This window comes from Anser cygnoides, chromosome 36, assembly GCF_040182565.1.
Source record: "Anser cygnoides isolate HZ-2024a breed goose chromosome 36, Taihu_goose_T2T_genome, whole genome shotgun sequence".
Classification (NCBI taxonomy): Eukaryota; Metazoa; Chordata; class Aves; order Anseriformes; family Anatidae; genus Anser; species Anser cygnoides.
Genome location: NC_089908.1, coordinates 2046320 through 2067255, shown reverse-complemented (window position 1 = coordinate 2067255; position 20936 = coordinate 2046320). Strand labels below are relative to the sequence as shown.

At 46.2% G+C, this 20936-nt stretch overlaps 1 protein-coding gene and 1 long non-coding RNA gene across 6 annotated transcripts in view; one reads left to right on the top strand and one right to left on the bottom strand.

Annotated features, from left to right (window-relative positions):
• LOC125181524 (protein FAM219A) overlaps positions 1-20936 on the top strand; it is a 157351-nt gene that overhangs the window by 47029 nt on the left and 89386 nt on the right. The window lies entirely within an intron of this gene.
• Positions 1-20936, bottom strand: part of LOC136788430 (uncharacterized) — a 102220-nt gene that overhangs the window by 71740 nt on the left and 9544 nt on the right. The window lies entirely within an intron of this gene.

Below are 20936 nucleotides of genomic sequence, written 5' to 3'. Positions count from 1 at the left end.
CACATCCACAGCCTTCCCCTCATCCACCAAGCGTGTCACTTTGTCATAGAAGGAGATCAGGTTCGTCAAGCAGGACCTGCCTTTCATAAGCCCATGCTGACTGGGCCTGATCGCCTAGTTGCCCTGCAAGTGCCGCGTGATGACCCTCAAGATAATCTGCTCCATGAGCTTCCCTGGCACTGAGGTCAAACTAACAGGCCTGTAGTTCCCCGGGTCTACCCTCCGGCCCTTCTTTTAGATGGGCGTCATGTTTGCTAGCCGCCAGTCGACTGGGACCTCCCCTGATAGCCAGGACTGCCGATAAATGATGGAAAGCGGCTTGGCCAGCTCCTCCACCAGTTCGCTCAGCACCCTCGGGTGGACCCCATCGGGTTCCATTGACTTGCGTACATCCAAGTGCTGTAGCAGGTCGCCAACCATTTCCTCGTGGATAGTGAGGGCCATATCCTGCTCCCCATCCCCTTCCACCAGCTCAGGGTACCAGATATCCAGAGAACAACTGGTCTTGCCTCTAAAGACTGAGGCAAAGAAGACATTAAGCACCTCAGCTTTTTCCTCATCTTTTGTAACTAAGTTTCCCCCCGCATCCAGTAAAGGATGGAGATTCTCCTTACTCCTCCTTTTCGTGTTAATGTATTTATAAAAACATTTTCTGTTGTCTTTAACAGCAGTAGCCATATTGAGCTCCAGATGAGCTTTGGCCTTTCTAATTTTGTGTGGTGCCACACAAATAATTTTGGAGTGGTGCCACCACGTTTCAGTGATGGCTACCAAGTCATAGCTAGCTTGCTGCATGATGGCTTCCAGCTCCTCCTGTTTGTTGCCCATGCTGCATGCATTAGTGTAGATGCACTTCAGCTGGGCCATTGCCTGCTCCCCCGGCCCTGACTTTGTTCTCCCTGGCACACCTCTAATGAGCCTTGTTCCCTCCCTGTCCCCCTTCCCACCTAGTTTAAAGAATGTAGTGGTTACTATGTGCGTTTTGTTTTTTTTTTAAAAAGCTTTAGTTGCTTTCCTGGCAGCCACTGACTACAGGAGCTGTAGAGTTCATAGCAGCTGCAAAGCATCCATGGCAAGGGAGCAGGTGGCAGGAGATTAAATGTTTTGGGACTTTACAATGCATAATAGAAAGATAAGGAGAGAGAGAGAGAGAGAGAGAGAGAGAGAGAGAGAGATGCTTGGGAGATGCTTGGGAGATGCAGTGGAAAGGAAATTACTGAGATGGGCAGAAACACTGCTTTACTGGAGAAGCCTGGATTGTGATGTTATTGTTTGTTGTTGCAGTCTCAGCGTAGTGATGTCTGTCAGGTGGTAAGAGAGAATCATTTGGAACTTGCCAGGCATTTTGCTGACTAAAGTAACTCGTTTTGATTTTAAAATATGCAATCATCTGTTTTAAAGATTTGGGACAACTGTTTATTTCAGAAAGAACCTGTGTGAAAGAAACTTGCTGCTGTGCAAATAAAACATTCAGAAGAATATGTGATATCAACACTTCATGGTTGAACTAGTGAAATGGAGAAGTCGCTGGCTGAAAACTTGGTGTCCAGGTTTGACATACAAAGCCCCAGCTTCTTCAGTAATCATCTCTTCTGGGCCATGAGAGAGATTTTCAGGTTATTAAACTGAACTAGTTGAATAATAATTTCACAACTGAGAAATCAGTTGGGAGTTAGAAAAAGGGAAGAAAGTGTGTTTCTCCTTCAGTTGTGAAAGAGGTCTTTGGCAGAGACCTGTTCTGAAATCTTGTTGGTCAGAAATTGTATCAATTTTGCAACACATTGACAGAAAATCTGCATTTATAATCTCAGATGTACTGTTTTTAAGATCGTCACTGCTTGTTAAAAGTTGTTAAAAGTTTGTGCACTTGAGCTCTAATTTCTATTCGAGTGTAATTTCAGGAGAAGAGTAGAAATTTGGCAGGGGAGAGGAGGGGCCGGAATCAGATTAATTTGTCGTGACACCAGAGGGTGGGTAAGCATAAAGATGGGTGTATGTATGCAGATTGTTATGGGGAGCAAAACCAGTAACTATGGTGTAAGACTAGATCTAGTTGTGAATTGAAAGTTAACCCAAAAAAGAGGCCAGTCACCAGAGTAAAAACTAACGCATAAAATCAAAGTTAGTCAGTGACTTAAATTTATGTTCAATACTTTTTTTTTTTAAGTCACTGGTGTTGGTAAGGATATAAATCACAAAGATATCAAATCATTGTGCATCTTTACCTCACGCTTTAGGGCAATGAAAGCAATCAGGGTTGCAAAAGATGTACTGGCAGGAGCACAGAGGGTTTTTCCCTTGCCGCTTCTGTGCACGAAGTCATTCTAACGTGGTGAAGCCCTGTGCTTTCACGCACTTGTGGTCAGTACAGCACAGCCCTGTCTCCACTCTCACGTTCTGTAAAACTGTACAGAGCCTTGTGTTTCAATATGCTCTGTTGGCTTAGTTTCTGTTGGTCTGGTTAATAAATGTTTATTTGTGCTACTTGATGCTTTGTAAAGCTTATGGCTAGAGATTCAGCTGTTCTAATAAAGTTGTCTTTTCTCTTGCTGTAGAAGAATGTCTGCTCACGAAATCACTGCAAAAAGGAAAATAAACTTTCTTCCTTGAAATAGCTGCCTATGGGCTAACAATCTTTGTATAACACAGTCAGTCTTCATTCAGTCCCAGTCTCAGGCTGTAACGTTTGTCAGTCCTGGCTTACTGCAGTTCTTGGAGGATAGGCTGGGATTTCGGGGGGGGGCGGTCTGAGGCCTGAAAGTCCCTCCGTTAGCATTGCCATAGACATAATACAGTGTGCTATGTGGGGGGAAAGGGCTGTAATGTAGATTGTCCTCTTTCTCTTTTCCCTGACCCTGGGTTAGCTCACCTGTCTTGGTGTGACGATGGTCTTTTAAGAGCAGCTCATTCAAGATGAAGATGGTCACTTCTTGGTCACTTCTTCACTTCTTGAAGATGGTCACAAGACTTTTCTACTTCATGCAGCATCACTCATAATGGAAACAGTGAAGGTCATGTTATGCAGCCTGTGTGTGACACTAGTGATCCTCTGTGTTTGTGGAGTATGGCTGTGAGTCTTTAAAATCATTCAACCCGTTAATTAGAGGTGAGGAAAAGGATCCTGCCACAGGGTTGCATTGTGCGCTGCTCACCAAGAAAATATTCCTAGAGAACTGAAGTGAAGTGGGAGGTTTAGGTTGGATATTAGGAAGAATTTCTTTACTGAAAGGGTTGTTAGGCATTGGAATGGGCTGCCCAGGGAAGTGGTTGAGTCACCATCCCTGGAGGTCTTTAAGAGACGTTTAGATGTAGAGCTTAGTGATATGGTTTAGTGGAGGACTTGTTAGTGTTAGGTCAGAGGTTGGACTCGGTGATCTTGGAGGTCTCTTCCAACCTAGATGATTCTGTGATTCTGTGTTTGATCTGGGCCATTGAGATTTGTTAACTTTGAATTCAGGGGTGATATTTTTAGAATTGGTTTCCAAATGTGGAGCTATGCTTTAATTTCTCTTCAGGACCAGAATGCTATGGTGGCTGACCCTTATAAATGCCTGAGTGGGTTTGGAAGAAGCACATCTGTGTCTAATGAATCTAATTGGAAATGAGAAACTTGCATTTCTATATCATGGAGTGTGAAGAAAAGGATTTTAACATAGGTTGTGTCTCGATGTAAGCATTATTATATATGTGTGGGACAGAGAAGAAAGCCAACTCTGGAAAACCTCTCCCTAATTTTTCCTGTTTTTGAGGTATGTGCACAAAACGTAGCGTGCTCACTACATTTCAGTCTTTAGTGTTCAGCTTTAGAGGTAAATGCTGAAATGCACAATGGTTAAGGCCCAGCACACTGTTGGCTTACCCCTTTTCTTAGCTGTGGTAAGTGCTGCTTTCAAGCACCTCTGTGGCCCACAGGAGAATGTCAGTGTATTTTCAGCAGCTCACAGAAACACGGAGGTGTGTTGTAAGGTAGTTCTTGAAGTGTAGATCCTGCGTCCATAACAGTTTGGTTTCAGGAGGACAGGTGGCTTATGCTATGGTGATGTCTGTCCATTTCCCCAGAAATAAGTTTTTGTTAGCCAATACAAGCCAGTTTTAAAGCTTTTTTTTTTCCAAAGATAACTAGCATCCCATGTTTCAGGCTCTGTGAAAACCAGCAGTAGAAGAGAGATCCAAGAGTTCCCTGGTGTGGGAAGGACAGACAGGATTCATCTCAGGGTCTGTGTGGCAGCTGCAAAGAAACATCTTTGAGGAACCAAGATTCCTTAGTGCTGCTGGTCAGAGAATAGCTTCTTTTTTTTTTTTTAATGAAATCAGAAGGGTTCATTTTTACAGAATTTACAGAAAAATCTGACTACAGCTCAGTGCAAGCTAACAACCTGCAGAATAATAACTGTTAATGTACAAGGCGTGTTAATGAAGGATGAACTTTGACCACAGGGTAACACAGCGTTTGGGGTCAGGACTATATGAGATGATTTAGAAAGATTCCTCTGAACGTTGCGTGTTTTGTTTGTTTTTAACTTTCATCATGTTTTGAGGCTGTAAACTTATTCCTTCCACTCTGTGCTTTGGCTTCTCTATTCCTGGTCCTGGTTTTCTGATGCATCTCCTATTGTCCCCAGTAGCCCAATGTTCCTCTGTATATTGGCTGTAGGTTGTGTTTTTTTTTTTTGTTTTTGTTTCTTTTACTTTAAATGATAGATTGCGATTTCTTTCAGGCAGAAAATGAAAAAAATATCTAAGCAACAGATTAAATTCCTCTGTGAAAGCCTCAGTTACAATAATGCTGGCTTTTTCCTCTCTCACACAATTTTAGATTGAATGGAAGCTGTTTGGGAGAAGAACTATATTGGAGAAACCTGCACTGGTGTCTCAGACCCTTTAAATGAATTAGCTGTCCATCACATGATGACTGTCTTTGGGTAACAGTACAGCAACTCAAGTCCCACTGTGCTCCATTTTCATTAGCAGAGTTCCACCTTTCGCTTATACACACTCATTTCAAAATATGAGTCAAAATAAAAATTCATTCTGATTTGCAGCTCTGATTTTCTAGGGCAAAGCATAGTGATTCTAAAATTCTAAAATTCTAGCGATTCGTCGCTCTGTTGCAGCTGCCTCTCCCTTCGGTGCTTGTAACCTGCTTGCGTAGAACCTGACCATGGTATCAACCAGGCAGAAAACCGTGGCCTCCGCATCTCGTGCGGCATCTCCAGCCACGGTCACCAGGGTGGCTACTCAGACGGAGGGATCCGGGAAAAACGCAGCCGTCCAGGTCCTGGGCTGCAGAGTGTGCCCCAGCCTTCTGTCGGTCTCCGACAGCAGTGGTGGGTATGCCTGTGGGAGGTGTGCCCAGGTTGAAGAACTGCTCAGCCAGGTAGCGGTGCTCCGGGAGGAGGTGAACAGGCTCAGGAGCATCAGGGAATCGGAGATGGAAATTGACTGGTGGAGGTGCACTCTACCCTCTCTGAGGCAGGCTCACGAACCTGCCACAGCACAGGCGTCTCCTGTTATGCAGAAGACGGAGGTTCCCTCCTCCTGCCAGGCAGCGGGAGGAGACCTAGATCAAGGGGAGGAATGGAGGCAGGTGCCTATTCGGGGTGGTAGGCGAGCCCTCTCTCTGCCCACCTCACCTTCTCATCTACCCTTAAATAATCGATATGAAGGACTAGAACAAGACAATCTGAATGACAAAGTAGATAAAAACCCGTCCCAGTTGGAGGGGGCGCCTAAGACAAGGCGACCTACACATCGCATTGCCACATCATCCTTCAAAAAAGAAAGAAGGGCTATTGTTATGGGGGGCTCCCTTCTGAAAGGGACAGAGGGACCGATATGCCGACCGGACCCAACCCGCAGAGAAGTCTGTTGCCTCCCTGGGGCTCGGGTGAGAGACTTCGCCAAGAAAGTCCAGCGCCTGGTACGGCCCACTGACTACTACCCGCTACTGGTCTTTCAGGCTGGTAGCGATGAAGTAGCAACGAGAAGTCCGAAGGCGATCAAAAGAGACTTTAGGGATTTGGGGCGACTACTTAGAGGATCAGGGGCGCAGGTTGTGTTTGCCTCTGTCCTTCCGATAGGGGGGATCGAAGCTGAAAGGCGTGCTGTTCACATAAACTCGTGGCTTCGAGACTGGTGTGACCGGCAGAACTTTGGGTTCTTTGATCACGGGAAGGTCTATGCTACACAGGGCCTGATGGCACCGGATGGGATGTGCCTCTCTCGGAGAGGGGTAAGGATCTTTGGTCAGGAGTTGGCAGGGCTGATAGATAGGGCTTTAAACTAGAGTCGAAGGGGGAAGGGGCTAAAACCAGGCACGCCGGTGAAAACCTAAGGGAAGGTACGCTAGAATCAGAGGGGCTGGGTGCCAGTGAGGTCCTTCGGGCAGATCCACAAGGTGCTGAGTGTAAGGAGACACACCTGAAGTGCTTCTACACGAACGCACGCAGTATGAGGAATAAAATGGATGAGCTAGAAGTCCTGGCCCAGTCCCGCAACTACGACATCATCGGCATAAGCGAAACCTGGTGGGATGAGTCCTGTGACTGGGGTGTTGCGATAGATGGTTACAGGCTCTTCAGGAGGGACAGGCAGGGTAGGCGAGGTGGTGGGGTGGCGATGTATGTGAAGCAGGGGCTGGACTGTGTGGAACTTCAGGTCGGCGATGGCAAAGTTGAGAGCCTCTGGGTAAGGATCAAGGGACGAACGAATAAAGGGGATGTCGTTGTGGGAGTCTATTACAGACCGCCTGGCCAGGACGATAGCGCAGATAAATTATTCTTTACAGAACTAAGAGAGGCCTCGAGATTAACTCCCCTTGTCCTTATGGGGGACTTCAACTTGCCAGACGTTAACTGGGAGTGCCACACGGCTGACACGAGCAAGTCCAGGAGGTTCATGAAGCACCTAGATGATAACTTCTTGGTGCAGGTGCTAACGGAGCCAACTAGGAAAGGTGCCCTCCTAGACCTGTTGCTAGAAAACAGAGAGGGTCTGGTGGGAGATGTGGTGATTGGTGGCCGCCTTGGTCATAGCGACCATGAAGTGGTTGAGTTCAAAATTTACGGTGACAGAAGGAAAAGTGCCACCAAAACCTCATCCCTAGATATGGGGAAAGCGGACTTCAGGCTGCTCAGGGAACTAGTCAGCAAGGTCCCCTGGGAAACTGCTCTTGAAGGCCTCGATGTCCACCAGTGCTGGTCATTCTTTAAACGATGCCTCCTAGAAGCACAAGATCAAGCAATTCCTAAATATCGCAAGTCAGGCAGGCGGGGCAGGAGGCCGGCATGGCTGACCAGGAACATTCTAATGGAGATTAGGCGGAAACAGAGAGTGTTTCGCTACTGGAAGGAGGGCCAGGTGTCATGGAAAGAATACAGGGATGCTGTTCGTGTTTGTAGGCAGAAAATTCGTGTGGCCAAAGCACACCTAGAGTTGAAGCTGGCTGTGTCTGTGAGAGAAAATAAAAAGGGCTTTTTCAGATATGTGAATGGAAAAAGGAGAACTAAAGAATACATAGGGCCGCTCCTTGATAGGGAAGGTCTCCTCACAGACAATGACATAGGCAAAGCAGAGACGCTTAACGCCTTCTTTGCCTCTGTCTTCAATGCCGATGATGGGCTTCGGGACCCAGGGTGCCCTGAGCTGGAGGACCGGGACGGTGGGGATGACAAACTCCCAACCGACCCTGAACGTGTGCGGGATTTGCTTCTCCACCTGGATCCCTACAAGTCCATGGGTCCGGATGGGATTCATCCCCGGGTGCTGAAAGAGCTGGCGGACGTCATCGCGGAACCTCTCTCAATTATTTTTCAACGATCCTGGGAATTTGGAGAGGTCCCGGTAGACTGGAAGCTGGCAAATGTTGTGCCGATTTACAAGAAGGGTCAGAAAGAAGACCCTAGCAATTACAGGCCTGTCAGTCTCACGTCAGTGCCTGGTAAAATCATGGAGAAGATGGTTCTCGAACTTATTGAGGCTCACCTGGGGGACAAAGCAGTCATTGGTCCCAGCCAGCATGGGTTTGTGAAGGGTAGGTCCTGCCTAACTAACCTGATTTCCTTTTATGATAAGATCACCCATATGATGGACCAAGGGAAACCAGCTGATGTGATTTTTTTGGACTTCAGCAAGGCTTTTGACACGGTTTCCCATAGGATCCTACTGGACAAAATGTCCACCATACAGCTAAATAAAAACATCATACAATGGGTGAGCAATTGGCTAACGGGCAGGGCCCAAAGGGTTATGGTAAATGGGGCTGCGTCAGGCTGGCGGGCGGTCACCAGTGGGGTCCCTCAAGGCTCCATTTTAGGGCCGGTACTTTTCAATATTTTTATAAACGATCTGGATGTAGGAATAGAAGGTATTTTGAGCAAGTTTGCTGATGACACCAAACTTGGAGGAGTTGTGGACTCGAATGAGGGTGGAAAGGCCTTACAGAGGGATCTGGATAGGTTGGAGAGCTGGGCGATCACCAACCGCATGAAGTTCAATAAGAGCAAGTGCCGGGTCCTGCACCTGGGACGGGGAAACCCTGGCTGCACATACAGACTGGGCGATGAGACGCTGGGGAGCAGCCTAGAAGAGAGGGATCTGGGGGTCGTGGTAGACAGCAAGTTGAATATGAGCCAGCAGTGTGCCCTGGCGGCCAGGAGGGCCAACCGTGTCCTGGGGTGCATCAAGCACGGCATCGCTAGTAGGTCAAGGGAGGTGATTGTCCCGCTCTACTCTGCGCTGGTGCGGCCTCACCTCGAGTACTGTGTGCAGTTCTGGGCACCACAGTATAAAAAGGACATGAAACTGTTGGAGAGTGTCCAGAGGAGGGCGACGAAGATGGTGAAAGGCCTGGAGGGGAAGACGTACGAGGAACGGCTGAGGTCACTGGGCCTGTTCAGCCTGGAGAAGAGGAGGCTGAGGGGGGACCACATCACAGTCTACAACTTCCTCGTAAGGGGGTGTCGAGAGGCAGGAGACCTTTTCTCCATTAACACCAGTGACAGGACCCGCGGGAACGGGGTTAAGCTGAGGCAGGGGAAATTTAGGCTTGACATCAGGAGGGGGTTCTTCACAGAGAGGGTGGTTGCACACTGGAACAGGCTCCCCAGGGAAGTGGTCACTGCACCGAGCCTGTCTGAATTTAAGAAGAGATTGGACTGTGCACTTAGTCACATGGTCTGAACTTTTGGGTAGACCTGTGCGGTATCAAGAGTTGGACTTGATGATCCTTAAGGGTCCCTTCCAACTCAGGATATTCTATGATTCTATGATAAAATGCCCTTGCACAAAGTCTTCTGCCACGGACTCTGCTAGTGCCAGTGCCTGTGCCCCACAGAGGAGCCGTGCCCGTGCAGCCGGCTGTGAGCGCAGCCCCTCACCTGGCGCCGTGCAAGCCATCTGCTGCTGCGTGCAGTGCTGGTAATGCTCTCAGCGTATTTCACACCTTGGGAACTTTGCACAAACACATCCTCCTGTGGTGGACGAGGAGGAGGTTGGCTTGAGAGCAGGGGTGGGTCAGGTGTAGGTGGTCAGCAGAGATGGTAATGCCGTAGACTAAAAGCAGTCACTGCACTGCACGCGGTGCTGATGGATTGAGCTCTGGCACTGTGAGATTGGCTTGCTCAGCCCCTTCTGCAATGAAGGCAGTTTGCTGCACTGTGTCCCTGTGCAGACAAACTGTTCTCTGCTCTATCTGCCACCAGCCTGCAGCTTTAGGGATGGTTCTGCTAATCACTAATTGCTTTTTTTATTCAAAAGGGGAAGGAAGGGTTTTGGTGGATGTGGCTTTTTACCCATTATCTGAGATTTCAGAGCTGCTTGTGTAATGCTGCAGTGCAGGGGAGACTCATGTTGTTCTGTTCAGATGGAGCTACAAAATGTCCATTGCTGTGATCTTTGAATCCTCATCCTCCTGGGGTCCCTCTTGCTGACTGTGTGCAGCCAGAGCAGGGCAGCATCCTCTGAGCTGCCTGAGGAAGACTGGGAAGGGAGAGAAGTGGGGATGCCATGCTAGAGTCCCACAGAGCAGGTTCATTCTCCCAGAAACCTGTTTCCCCTTGAAGACTGCGCACCTGTCTGACCTTCAAGAAAGGAAGCAAGCTTGCAGAAACTCAGATACTTGTTTTCCATGAGGCAGAGTGCTGGAACAAGTGGAGTAGTGTAGTAGTTTTAGAGCCCGTACAGGGCTCAGAAAAGCATCCTTAGCCCATGATATCCCAGAGCTGGGACAGAATATTGGAGGAGAGGCCATGCATTGTCTGCCATAGTTGCTGCTGGAATTAAAAGGTGTCAGGATTCTTGAGAAAGTGGTCTTGCTCCTTAGTGCATTGGAGTACCTGAGGAAAAGAAGGTATCTGAGTTGGATCTTTCAGTTGGTTTCGTTGCTGAAAAGGAGGAGCATTAACTCTTTGAAGCCATGTTATTGGGGTCACGAACAAGAAAGATTTTTGGTTGACTGTTCCCCTGTCCTTTTTTCAGTAGCTGATAGCTGCTAATCAGATTGGGCAGCAGTGCATCGCTTCACATGCAGAAACAAAGCCTTCAGACAGACAGCACAGTTAGCCATAAAACTTAACAAAACTAGCTGTTATGCTCTGTTGATTTTGGAACAGAGTGCTCAGGGCTTACCTGCTCTCGCATGGGAGGTTAGCTTTTCCAGCAGGTATGGTCATCTGTCTGTTAGGATCTGAATCCTGGGCTGCTGTATCTTTCTGTATCAGCCTATATAAATGACTGCTAATAAAACCTACAAGTTAAAGCAGGGCATCTAGGTGAAAAGCTCTGCCATCTTTCATCGGTACCTTACAACACTGAGTCACTAGGGTCAATCTTATGAAAGGAATTGGCAAATTGTCAAGTCTTTTTTTTTTAAAAATCTAATTGCCCTTGCTTTTTGATAGTCAGTTGGAGCCACTGGCCCTTAAATGAGTCAAAGCCTTCAAATCATTGTCTTGGACAGTAAACACCTTGACATGGTTTCCAAAATACAGTGATAGACCACAGGTTTAAAAGCTCTTTTAATTATTTAAAAAACAAACAAAAAAACAACCTGAGATGAATTCACCTTCAGCAAGCTATATGCTTCCTTCTGAAGCTTGATATATGTGAGCTGAAACAAATGCAAAAGGAAAAGGAGCCAAATGTAAAAGAGGTAAAGTCTGAAGAGGTCAAATCTGCTGTGGTGTTCTGTTCTGGTGACTCTGTTGCAGTGTTTCAGGCTATTTTCTGTTTGGCAAACTGCATATACTGGTCCTAAAAATGTTAATAACCCTTTTGTAAATGAGTTTTAATGTCTTAATTAAGAATTTCTAGCTATGGTTATGACCTGCAGGGAAATGTATAATTGGCTGTTTTCCCTAGCTGGTTAAACGTCGTCTTCCTAGAAAAGAATATATGCTTATGGGATCTGAAAGCCTCAGACCCAGCGTAAACCAGGATCCCTGTGCTTAACACTGCAGCAGAAATTTTTGCACGTGGCCACTGCAAGGCAGCTCTCCACTTCAGTGCAACAGGGCAAGTCCTTGCTCACCTCCATCTCTGAGGTACAAACAGTGTGAGGCAACAGAAGCATCCTCTGCTCTGATAGGATGGGCACAGGTTGCCCAGAGAGGTTGTGGAGTCCCCTTGAAGATGTACAAAAGCTGCTTGGACATGCTCCAGGGCACCGGCTCTGAGCAGGGCGTTGGATAAGATGACCTCTAAAGGTTGCTGACAACATCACTCTATGATTCTTTTTATCCAGAAAAAGTAAAAGGGAAGGGATGCACGCTCACAGCCCCAGTAAGGCATGCAGAGAATCAGCAGCTAGCAGAGGTGCAGCAGCCCAGAGAGAAGCAATAGGGCATTTGCAATCAGCAGGCTGTATGAAGAGGGATGGCCAAGGCATGAAAGATGGTGCTTGATGTTCCCAGATGATGCAAGGGTGACTAGAGATTGTGTGTGGAACAGTGGAATGGGCTGTGTGTTGCCAAATGGGAACGGCTGCGTGCAGCCTTGACAAGATTTACAGCATCCTTGCTCGCTGCTGAAAATGTCATTGAGGTACTGGATGCTCTGCTAAATTCTACTTGTCTGTTTGCTGTTAAATACCTGTAAAATTTTGCCTGGTTAGATAGTCTGGAGAAACTCATTCAGTGCTTGTTATAGTGACGCTCGTTTCCCTTCTGCAGAAGTGAAGCCACCTCTCACAGAATGGCTGAGGTGGGCAGGACCTCTGGGTCCCTCTGGTCCAACCCCTGCCCAAGCAGGGACACCCAGAGCAGGGTGCCCAGGACCAGTCCAGGTGGATTTTGAAGATCCCAAAGAGGGAGACCCCACAGCCTCTCTGTGCCACCTGTGCCAGTGCTCTGTTGCCTGTACAGCACAGCAGTGCTTCCTGGTGGTCAGGGGGAACCTCCCGTGCTCCAGTTTGTGCCCATGACCTCTTGTCCTGGCACTGGGCGCCACTGGGAAGAGCCTGGATCCGTCCTCTTTGCACCCTCCCTTCAGGCATTTCTAGACATTGGTGAGATCCCCCCCTGAGCCGCCTCTTGTCCCCCCTGAACAGCCCCAGCTCTCTCAGCCTCTCCTCACAGGAGAGATGCTCCAGCACCTTGATCGTCGTGGTGGCCCTCTGTTGGACTGTTCACAGCTCTCAAGACAGCGGTAATCCTTCTGCATGTGGGGCACGCAGGGAGGAAAGGTGCTATATGAGTAGGATCATGGGTATCTCGTTCCCTTAGTTGGGACAGGGCTTTCCTGCTCAAGTGGAGAACACTTCAACACCTAGCACAGGCATGCTTCTGCAGCACTGAAGACCGGAAGAATATTTCTTTAAGACTAATTCCTTGCACCAGTTATATTCTGAAGACAGTGATTTGTCCCTGTGCTGCATCTTCCTTTCTAAATGCTTAGTCGTGGCTGAAAACCAAGGCTTGAATTTATACTTCAACAGGTTACATCTAAATCCAGAAACCCAGTCACGTCTGTGTAAAGCCATTATTGCGTTTAATGAGAAGTGCATGTCTGCAACAAATGGAACCCTGTTTGTCTTCATCTAATCATCCATAAAATTCACCACTGTTAAAATCATCTCAGCAAATTTGGGGTGAATCCCTGGCTGAAAGTAACTGTCTTGTAGCAGTGGCCATCTGGAAACACCTGTGGCAACATAGCTGTGAAGGGTGAAGAAATCCTCTTTCTCCACTCCCCTATAAAACTCTGAAGTACGGTGTTTCATTCGAGAGGGCAGCCCCACGGCACTGTTGCAAACCACTGTGCTGATTCAGATGTGTTGAGGTGAGCAGCATGAAGAACAAGCGGGTAGAAAATGGCTGAGGACTGCATGCAACAAAGCCTTTAAAGCAAGCTTTATTGGAAGAGTGAGCAATATTCTGCTTATTAGCATAGACTGGAATTTCCTGCTAGCTGTGAATAATGCAAAGGTCACTCACCAGCTGCAAGCAAACAGCGTGTGGTTGATTCTACAATTAGTCTGTCTCTAGCATTGCCACTTCTTTTCTCTGCATTTCTTCTTCTCTACCTTAGGCCGGGGAATCCTATTCAAGATAGCACAGGATTGTAAGAAAATTCGCTTCCCACACCCTGCCCTCCCCATAAGCTTCTGTAAACAGTTGCAGTTGAGATAGCTAGGTGTCTGTTGCCTACCATATGGCCAGGGTATTATAGATCTAAAACTCTTTCCATAGGCTCAGTGACACGATTTTAACTCTCAAATGGCTTAGTTATCCTTTCTTCCCAGTCAGCTGGAGTCTGCTAGTGCAACGTTATCTGCAACCATTTTACATTGATTTATTTTTAAGTTTTTTCTTTTATCTCTGGGTCTCAGAGAGAAGCTCAGGGAGACCCTGAACAACAGCCTTAGAAAAGCTTCAGGTTCTCTTTGCTGATGAACCAGGAGCCTGTTGGTGGGTGACGCAGCACCATGGCCGGCTCAGAGGTGGGAAAATTGTCAGAGCATGCCTTGGATGGGAAGGAGGACAGCAGCACCACAGGCATAAAACTGCCCCCGTGTTAGCTGATGTGCAAGGCAGATGCTCCCTCCCAAAGAATGCAGCTCCAGAGAGCACCTACCTCCTTCTATAGAGGATCTTGCAGAAAGATTTTAACCTAATGGCTGTATAAAATAAACTACTTCAGAGCAGACACACCTGTCTTGGGACACGTGGCTGATTGCCTGTTGGCAGAGGTCATTTGTATGGCAGAGAGAAGGAGATGCTCAGGACTGTGGCCAACTGAAAATGCAGGAAGAACTTGAGTGAGCGAGCAAACTGGGCTGTGCTACCATAATAAACCGAATCCTTTCTTTGCAGAATATCACTGGGGAGATGCTACTTAGTATGATACACGTCCTAGATCCTGGAGGGCCAGGCAGTTGTTCTGAGTATATGAGTATTGTGTATCTGAGCCTCAGCTGAGATCTAGGCACCTCCAGTCTGTGGGTGGATCAGTCTGCTCTGCACATGCCAGCAGGGCCTGCTGTGGGCAGGGATGTCTTAAAGCAGATAGAAAACCAGCAAGGCATAAGGATGTTGTGTGATAAAAACACCTAGTCATGTTGTAACAAAATTCTTCACTGTGAGGGCAGTGAGGCCCTGGCCCAGGCTGCCCAGAGAAGCTGTGTATGCCCCATCCCTGGCAGTGCTCAAGGCCAGGCTGGATGGGGCTTTGGGCAACCTGGGCTGGTGGGAGGTGTCCCTGCCTATGGCAGGGGGCAGGAATTAGATGGTCTTTAAGGTCCCTTCCAACCCAACCCATTCTGTGATTTAAGAGTATTTTATAAGAGAGAGAGAGCCTTATTTTCTGGAAGTCTGTGTAGTTGGGATAATGTGATCTGGAGTGCATCCTAGGAGTGCTGTGGGTGTTTAAACCTCAGTAGAGAAAGCTCACAACACCATGCTGTGCAAAAGCCCTGGCTTTTTGCACAGCCTTCCCTTTTTGTCCTGCTTGTCCGTTGTATAGAGCCATTCACCTTCTCATATAATAAAAGAAGAGAACGTCATCTTAGATGTTACATTCTCTTCTCTTATCTCTCATAATTTTGTTTTGACAATGCTAAGTGTGCTTAGCAAGGCAGTTGATGCTGCAGAAACACTCTGTAAAATACTCTGCAGAAACACTGGTGTAATCTCAAGTAATGCCATTAAAAGAAAAGAGTTTTCTTCAGGTTTCTTCATGGTGGACTGTGAGCAGACTGTGGTCTGCAAAGTCGTGTTGTCTCAAGCGTGGAAATCTCTGCACTGATAAAAGCTACAAAACAGAGAAATCAGGCATCAGCGATGCACCACCTCTACAGAACATCCAAAAAGTATCAGCAAAAGAGAAGGAAAGCCCCCCAAGCCATGTCCTTATGCTCACTGAACTTTTGTGCAGCCTGACCAGCATGACCTGCGTGTTGCTGTCATCCAGAGCTGTGCTCCCAGCGCTCTGTGCTGGCCATGTGCCCAGGTGGACGTCGGTTGTCAGCACAGCTTGTAGTGATGCAGCGAGAGCATTCCACAGCCACGCAGAGCTTCTTGGAAGAGATGGTATCCAATCTTAAGTCTATGTTCATCTATTTTTTTCAGGAGATGCCTGAACTTTTCATGACTCCTTATGAAATGTTTGTAAAACTTCTTAAGGAGGAGTTGTCTGTATCACCCATATCAGTAATGATGCTTGCAGCAGCATCCAATCTGTGCTAGCAGGGGAAGAAGAAAAGTGTATTTAGAAGTATTGATGTGTAGTGCTAGCATGAATATTCCGGAAAGGCAATCGTAGCCTTGTAAATTTTAAAGTAAAAATAACTTGAATTGATACAATGCAGAAAATGCAGTAGGCTGAAATGCTTCCTAGTCAGCATTGATCTGTAATACCCAGTTTGGGGGCATCTATAAAGCTAAAGATTTGAAGATCTATAAAGCTAAAGCAAATTTATCTTTTCATTAAACCACCTATTTATGTGTCTTCCACTAATCCTGGAACAACTGAGTCTTGGCTTTTTAATTCAAGATCGTATTCTCTGTGTCTTCCCTAGCATGATTTTCATAATCCTTCTCAAGGAGGCAAATGGTGGAGTCAGAGAATTGATGAGATGGTAGAAAACCTCTCACACTTGAACTCCCAGTTCTAGTCCAGCAAAGGCAATGTGAGAACAATCTCAATAATTCTCTTCAGACAGGACCTTCTGTGAAGCTATTTTATTCGCAATTGCAATGGCGGGCGTCCTGCAAGCAGGAGCGCACAGTAAAAGTTTATCATAACCTTATATTCCCTATTACCTGACACCTGATTTCTCTCCTGTTTCCTCATTGGCTGAGTACTACAGGTTCACAACCTACTCAACGCACTTCTATACCATATATGTACAATTTGATTTGACCAACCGTTAATTTCTCCTTTTCCTTTTTTTTCCTTCTCTCATGACTAGAGGGCCTGTGATTTATGTTTTTACTGATTTTATACTGCTCATCCTGTTTTTCTTAGCCATCCTCCTTAAAAACCACATTGCAAAACTGTGAAATGTGGTCTCAAGGGGGCTTTGGCTTTGTAGGTCTTCAATAATAGTTACATTTGGAATTACTGCCTCTAGGGTGCAAGCTCCCTTCCAACCTAGGGGCAACACCTTCCTGGCTTTATTGCCACATAGCCAGTACCACCCCTTGCCATTTGGGACAGGCCATCCGGTTACAGGATTCTCATGTTGTACCTGGTGTGCATTATGTATATTAGCATTCCTGTAGCTACCATATTCGGTACAGTATGGATTATTCACTACTTCATGGATAATATTAACACACCCAGGGTCAGTACTATTGCCCCCTTACTTTCTAGCAATGTTGTTTAAAAGGCACTTTTGATGACACAGTATATTGTAGCCAGGATTATGTGTAGGGAGCTCAACTTCAAAATCTAGTCCTTCCCAGGACTGAGTATGATCTGTCATTTTTAGAAATCTAGAGAATAAAGACACAGTTGCTGCTGGAAGTAGCAATCAGGGACAAGGCCTTTTCAATCCTTCTAGGTATTTGGGTGCAAATCCAACATTTATTTTGAGACAGAACTCGATAGATGTTCTGGATTCATTGGAAATGCTGATTTTTCCCTCCATCCTATCACTAATCCATTGAGAATAGGTATTACTAAGATAAACTTAAAATACATCATTTCTCTCTCTATATATATACACCCCTATGTTATAAATGACTGAGTCCCAAATAGGATTACAGTCAAAGTTTACAATTTATTAAATGAATAGAGGCAAGCAAACAGCGCTGGGTGCGCCGGGAGTCTCTGCTCCACCAGGACGCACACCTGTTACGTAAGGCAGCTGGTTTTTATGCTCCTAGGCTAATACATATTCATTACTACTTCTAGAAGAGGCAGGGTTATTACAATTGGTTTCCCGAATCCGAAGTCCTCCCAGGTGCGCCTGCTTATCAGTCTCTGTTAGTCTCTCGGGGGCCGCTCGGACGGGGAGGCTCATATTCTTCCTCCTTATCTAGTGGTCTCTTGGCCGGCTGTCAGAAGTTACTGCACGTCCGTGCAAAGTCAGCAGTTTTTCTCTGAAGAAATCCCTTTGTTCTCTTCTCACCTAAACCCAGGCCTCAATGTTAACCCTTCAAATCCCTTAGTGGCACGAATTGCTGGACCATTCCTTACAATTCCTCACCTTCTTTTTAATATCATCAATTCGTGTCTCTTCTTCAACCTTTGTCAGTAACAATTGGATTTCATCAGTCAGTTCTCGGGGTGTCCATTTCTTAAGCATCATTATCGACACATTACCTTTTCTCTCCCAAAGTCATCACAAATTGGGTGCTATTTATTATTCGCCGTACCAACAACGTAAAGCAAGGTATCATACAAGGTATAAACAATAATGTCATTACACCACATAAAAATAAAAATAGCATCCTTTTAACCCATGGTCCACCGGGCAACCACGAAAAGAAATCCCAATCCATACCCTTCCAAGTTTGTACTGGGACGTGGGCTAGCTTTTTAATTTCCTTTGTTATCCGTTTAACCACTTTTCCATTATCATCAATTTGTAAACAACAATTAGAATCGTTCAGTTTTCCACACACTCCCCCTTCTTCTGCTAGTAAATAGTCTAAGACCGTTCTATGTTGAAAGATAGCATTCCTCATCTGAGTGGATTGATCAGCCAGAAGATCCAAGGCCGTCGCTGTTTGATTGGTTACAACTTCGAGGATAGCTTGCAACCTAATTATTGGGTTCAAATTATAAATAGGTTCTCGGGCTCCTGATACCAACTCATTCGGGTTCCAGGTAGCTGGCCCATAATGCTGTATGATTCTTTCAGGAGGCCATTCATCCTTTCCCCATTTTTGGGCACTACCCCCGGCTAAGGAAGTATCAATAGATCGTTTCACTCTGTTCAGGTCATCATATAATCTTATTCCTAAATGATTTCCTTGTGTTTGTGACAATAAAAAGAACAAGGGTCTTATGTACCCCACATAGCATATTCCCGACCAGTTTCCGGGTAGCCTCTTGTAAGCATGTTTGCCACACACCAAATAATGTCCCTTTAGGGCCCATGTCCCGTTTGGAAAATGACCATCCCATCCCTCTTTACCCTTTGGGGCGTGATAATACAGAGTGTCCTTGTTACCGAGTGGTCCTGTTACAATGTCTGCCCCGTTTGTACTCGTATATGCGCACTTCCAAGCTCCCACGTTGGGTTTCCGCTTACAGTCACAATTCAGTTCTCTTTGGTGGCCTGTCATATTATAAGCTGACCAGAAATGTTTAAAGAACACTCGCCTCCCATTCTCATTCTGCCATTTCCAACGATAGACACGCACCACATGCTATTCCTTAGTGGTGTTATCACGCTGACAGCTCAAGATTTGACCATCGAATTGTCCCCCCTCTTGTGCTCTTGCCACAGTTTCACATCCGGATCCAAAAAATTCTCAATATGAGCATTTCAGCCAAGTCCCATTTCTCAGCTGAACATGTGTGGCGTTCCATTTCCCACTACGTGCTGTACAGCTTATAGGACTACATCCAGGATCGGTACAATCATATCCAGGAGACAGAGTCCAATTGCAAACGCTTTTTCCCACCGCCACTGTTCCTGTTCTGTTCAAGCAGTATACACCCCGAGCTGACGAGTGCAACTGCCATGGACCTCCTTCCTCTTTCCAAAATTGCGTCCCATTATGAACTTCGCTCAAATTCCTGACCCACCACTTGGGTTCGACCGGGCCTGCTACCCAGGGCCAACTTTCAGTTCCCCCCTGGTCCTCCACAAATCCAGCAGTTACTAAGGTTAAAGGCCTTGGCCACTTCCTCCCCCAAAGTGAAAAAGTTATTCCTCCATTCTTGCCCATGGCCCAATTGCCCCTGTAAAAACAATGCCAGGAAGTATATAGCATTTCTTATCCTTTTGTGCTGTCCAATCTTGAGAGTGTGGGAAGCTCCTTCAATCATGGGGTTGGGCCCGCTTTTCAGAGCTTGTGTTACCATTCAGCCCTTAGGGGTGATCCAGCTCCTGGAAAAACTAATCACAATTTTATTATGGGTTCAAAAGGTTCTCATGTTATTTTTCTCAGGACAACCTGATCTTAGCGCGGGAGAAGTCCGGTCGAGGCCCTCTCACTCGGCGGTCAATACCCATAGGGGTTGCCTCCCTCAGTAGACCATACACACCACAGTGGAGGGTCCTACCCCGGTCTTGCCTCCTCCCTTTCCTCCCTTCAGCCTTGTCCTCTTTATCCAGTGCCCTTAATTCATGCAGAACCTCATTGCTGGGATATCAGTTCCTCTTTAGTCTCAGTTTCAGTTCCCCAGGAGTGGACTCAACCTTCCAGGCTTCGGCAGTTATTGGTCCTTTTATTCTGGATGCGTGGGTCCAACCCCTTTCTGCTGTTCTCACAGCTGTTTCAGTAGTAAGTAAAACAAGGTACAGTCCCTCCCATCGGGGGTTCAATGATTCCTCTCTCCAGGTTTTTATTAAGACCTTGTCTCCTGGTTGTATCTTATGAATAGCAAATCCTAAAGGTGGTGTCTGAGTCATCATCCCAATTTCTCTTAGCTCCTGTAATCTCCTTCCAATGGTAATTATGTATTTCTGGATACTATGATCCTCAACTACATTGTTCCCTAGGGGCATCCCTTGAGAATAAGGCATACCATATAACATTTCATATGGTGATAATCCAGTCTCACTGTGTGGTTTAGTTCTTATGTTTAAAAGTGCCAATGGTAAGCATTTCGTCCAGGGCAGCTGTGTCTCCATCATTAACTTAGCCAATTGTTGTTTTATTGTTTGATTCATCCTTTCTACTTTCCCTGAGCTTTGTGGGTGCCACGGAGTGTGGTATTCCCACTGAATACCTTTCAAGGGGTACATCCTTCGAATATTCGCGGCTGGCGTATGTTCGATTATTTCCACACAATTGTGTTCCAATGGTCCTTCTTCTGGAACAGTTCCTAGAAATACTGCTGGATATAACAGGTTAGTCGTTTTCAAGGTTATGTCATCTTGTTCAGTTAGTATTGCCTGATATTTCATCATCCGGCTGGGTGATAAACAGTGCCCCCCCCCCCCTTTTGTTCTAAAATGGTTGTTACCATATGTGGTCCAAAAACTTCAATATGTTTTCCCATTCGAAGGCAAATAATTTTCTACTATCTTTATCAAGAGGTATGCAAAAGAAGGCATCCTTTAAATCTATCACGGTAAACCATTTATATTTCCCTTTCACAGATGTTAACAATGTGTAAGGATTAGCTACTACCGGGTGAATGTCCTTTGTTATTTCATTTATTCCTCTAAGATCTTGTACTAATCTATACTCGCCATTCGGCTTCTTTACTGGAAAAATTGGAGTATTGTATTCCGATTTACATTCTTCCAGAATCTGATATTTGAGAAATTTGTCAATAATTTTCACTATCCCCTGCCTAGCTTCTATCTTAAGTGG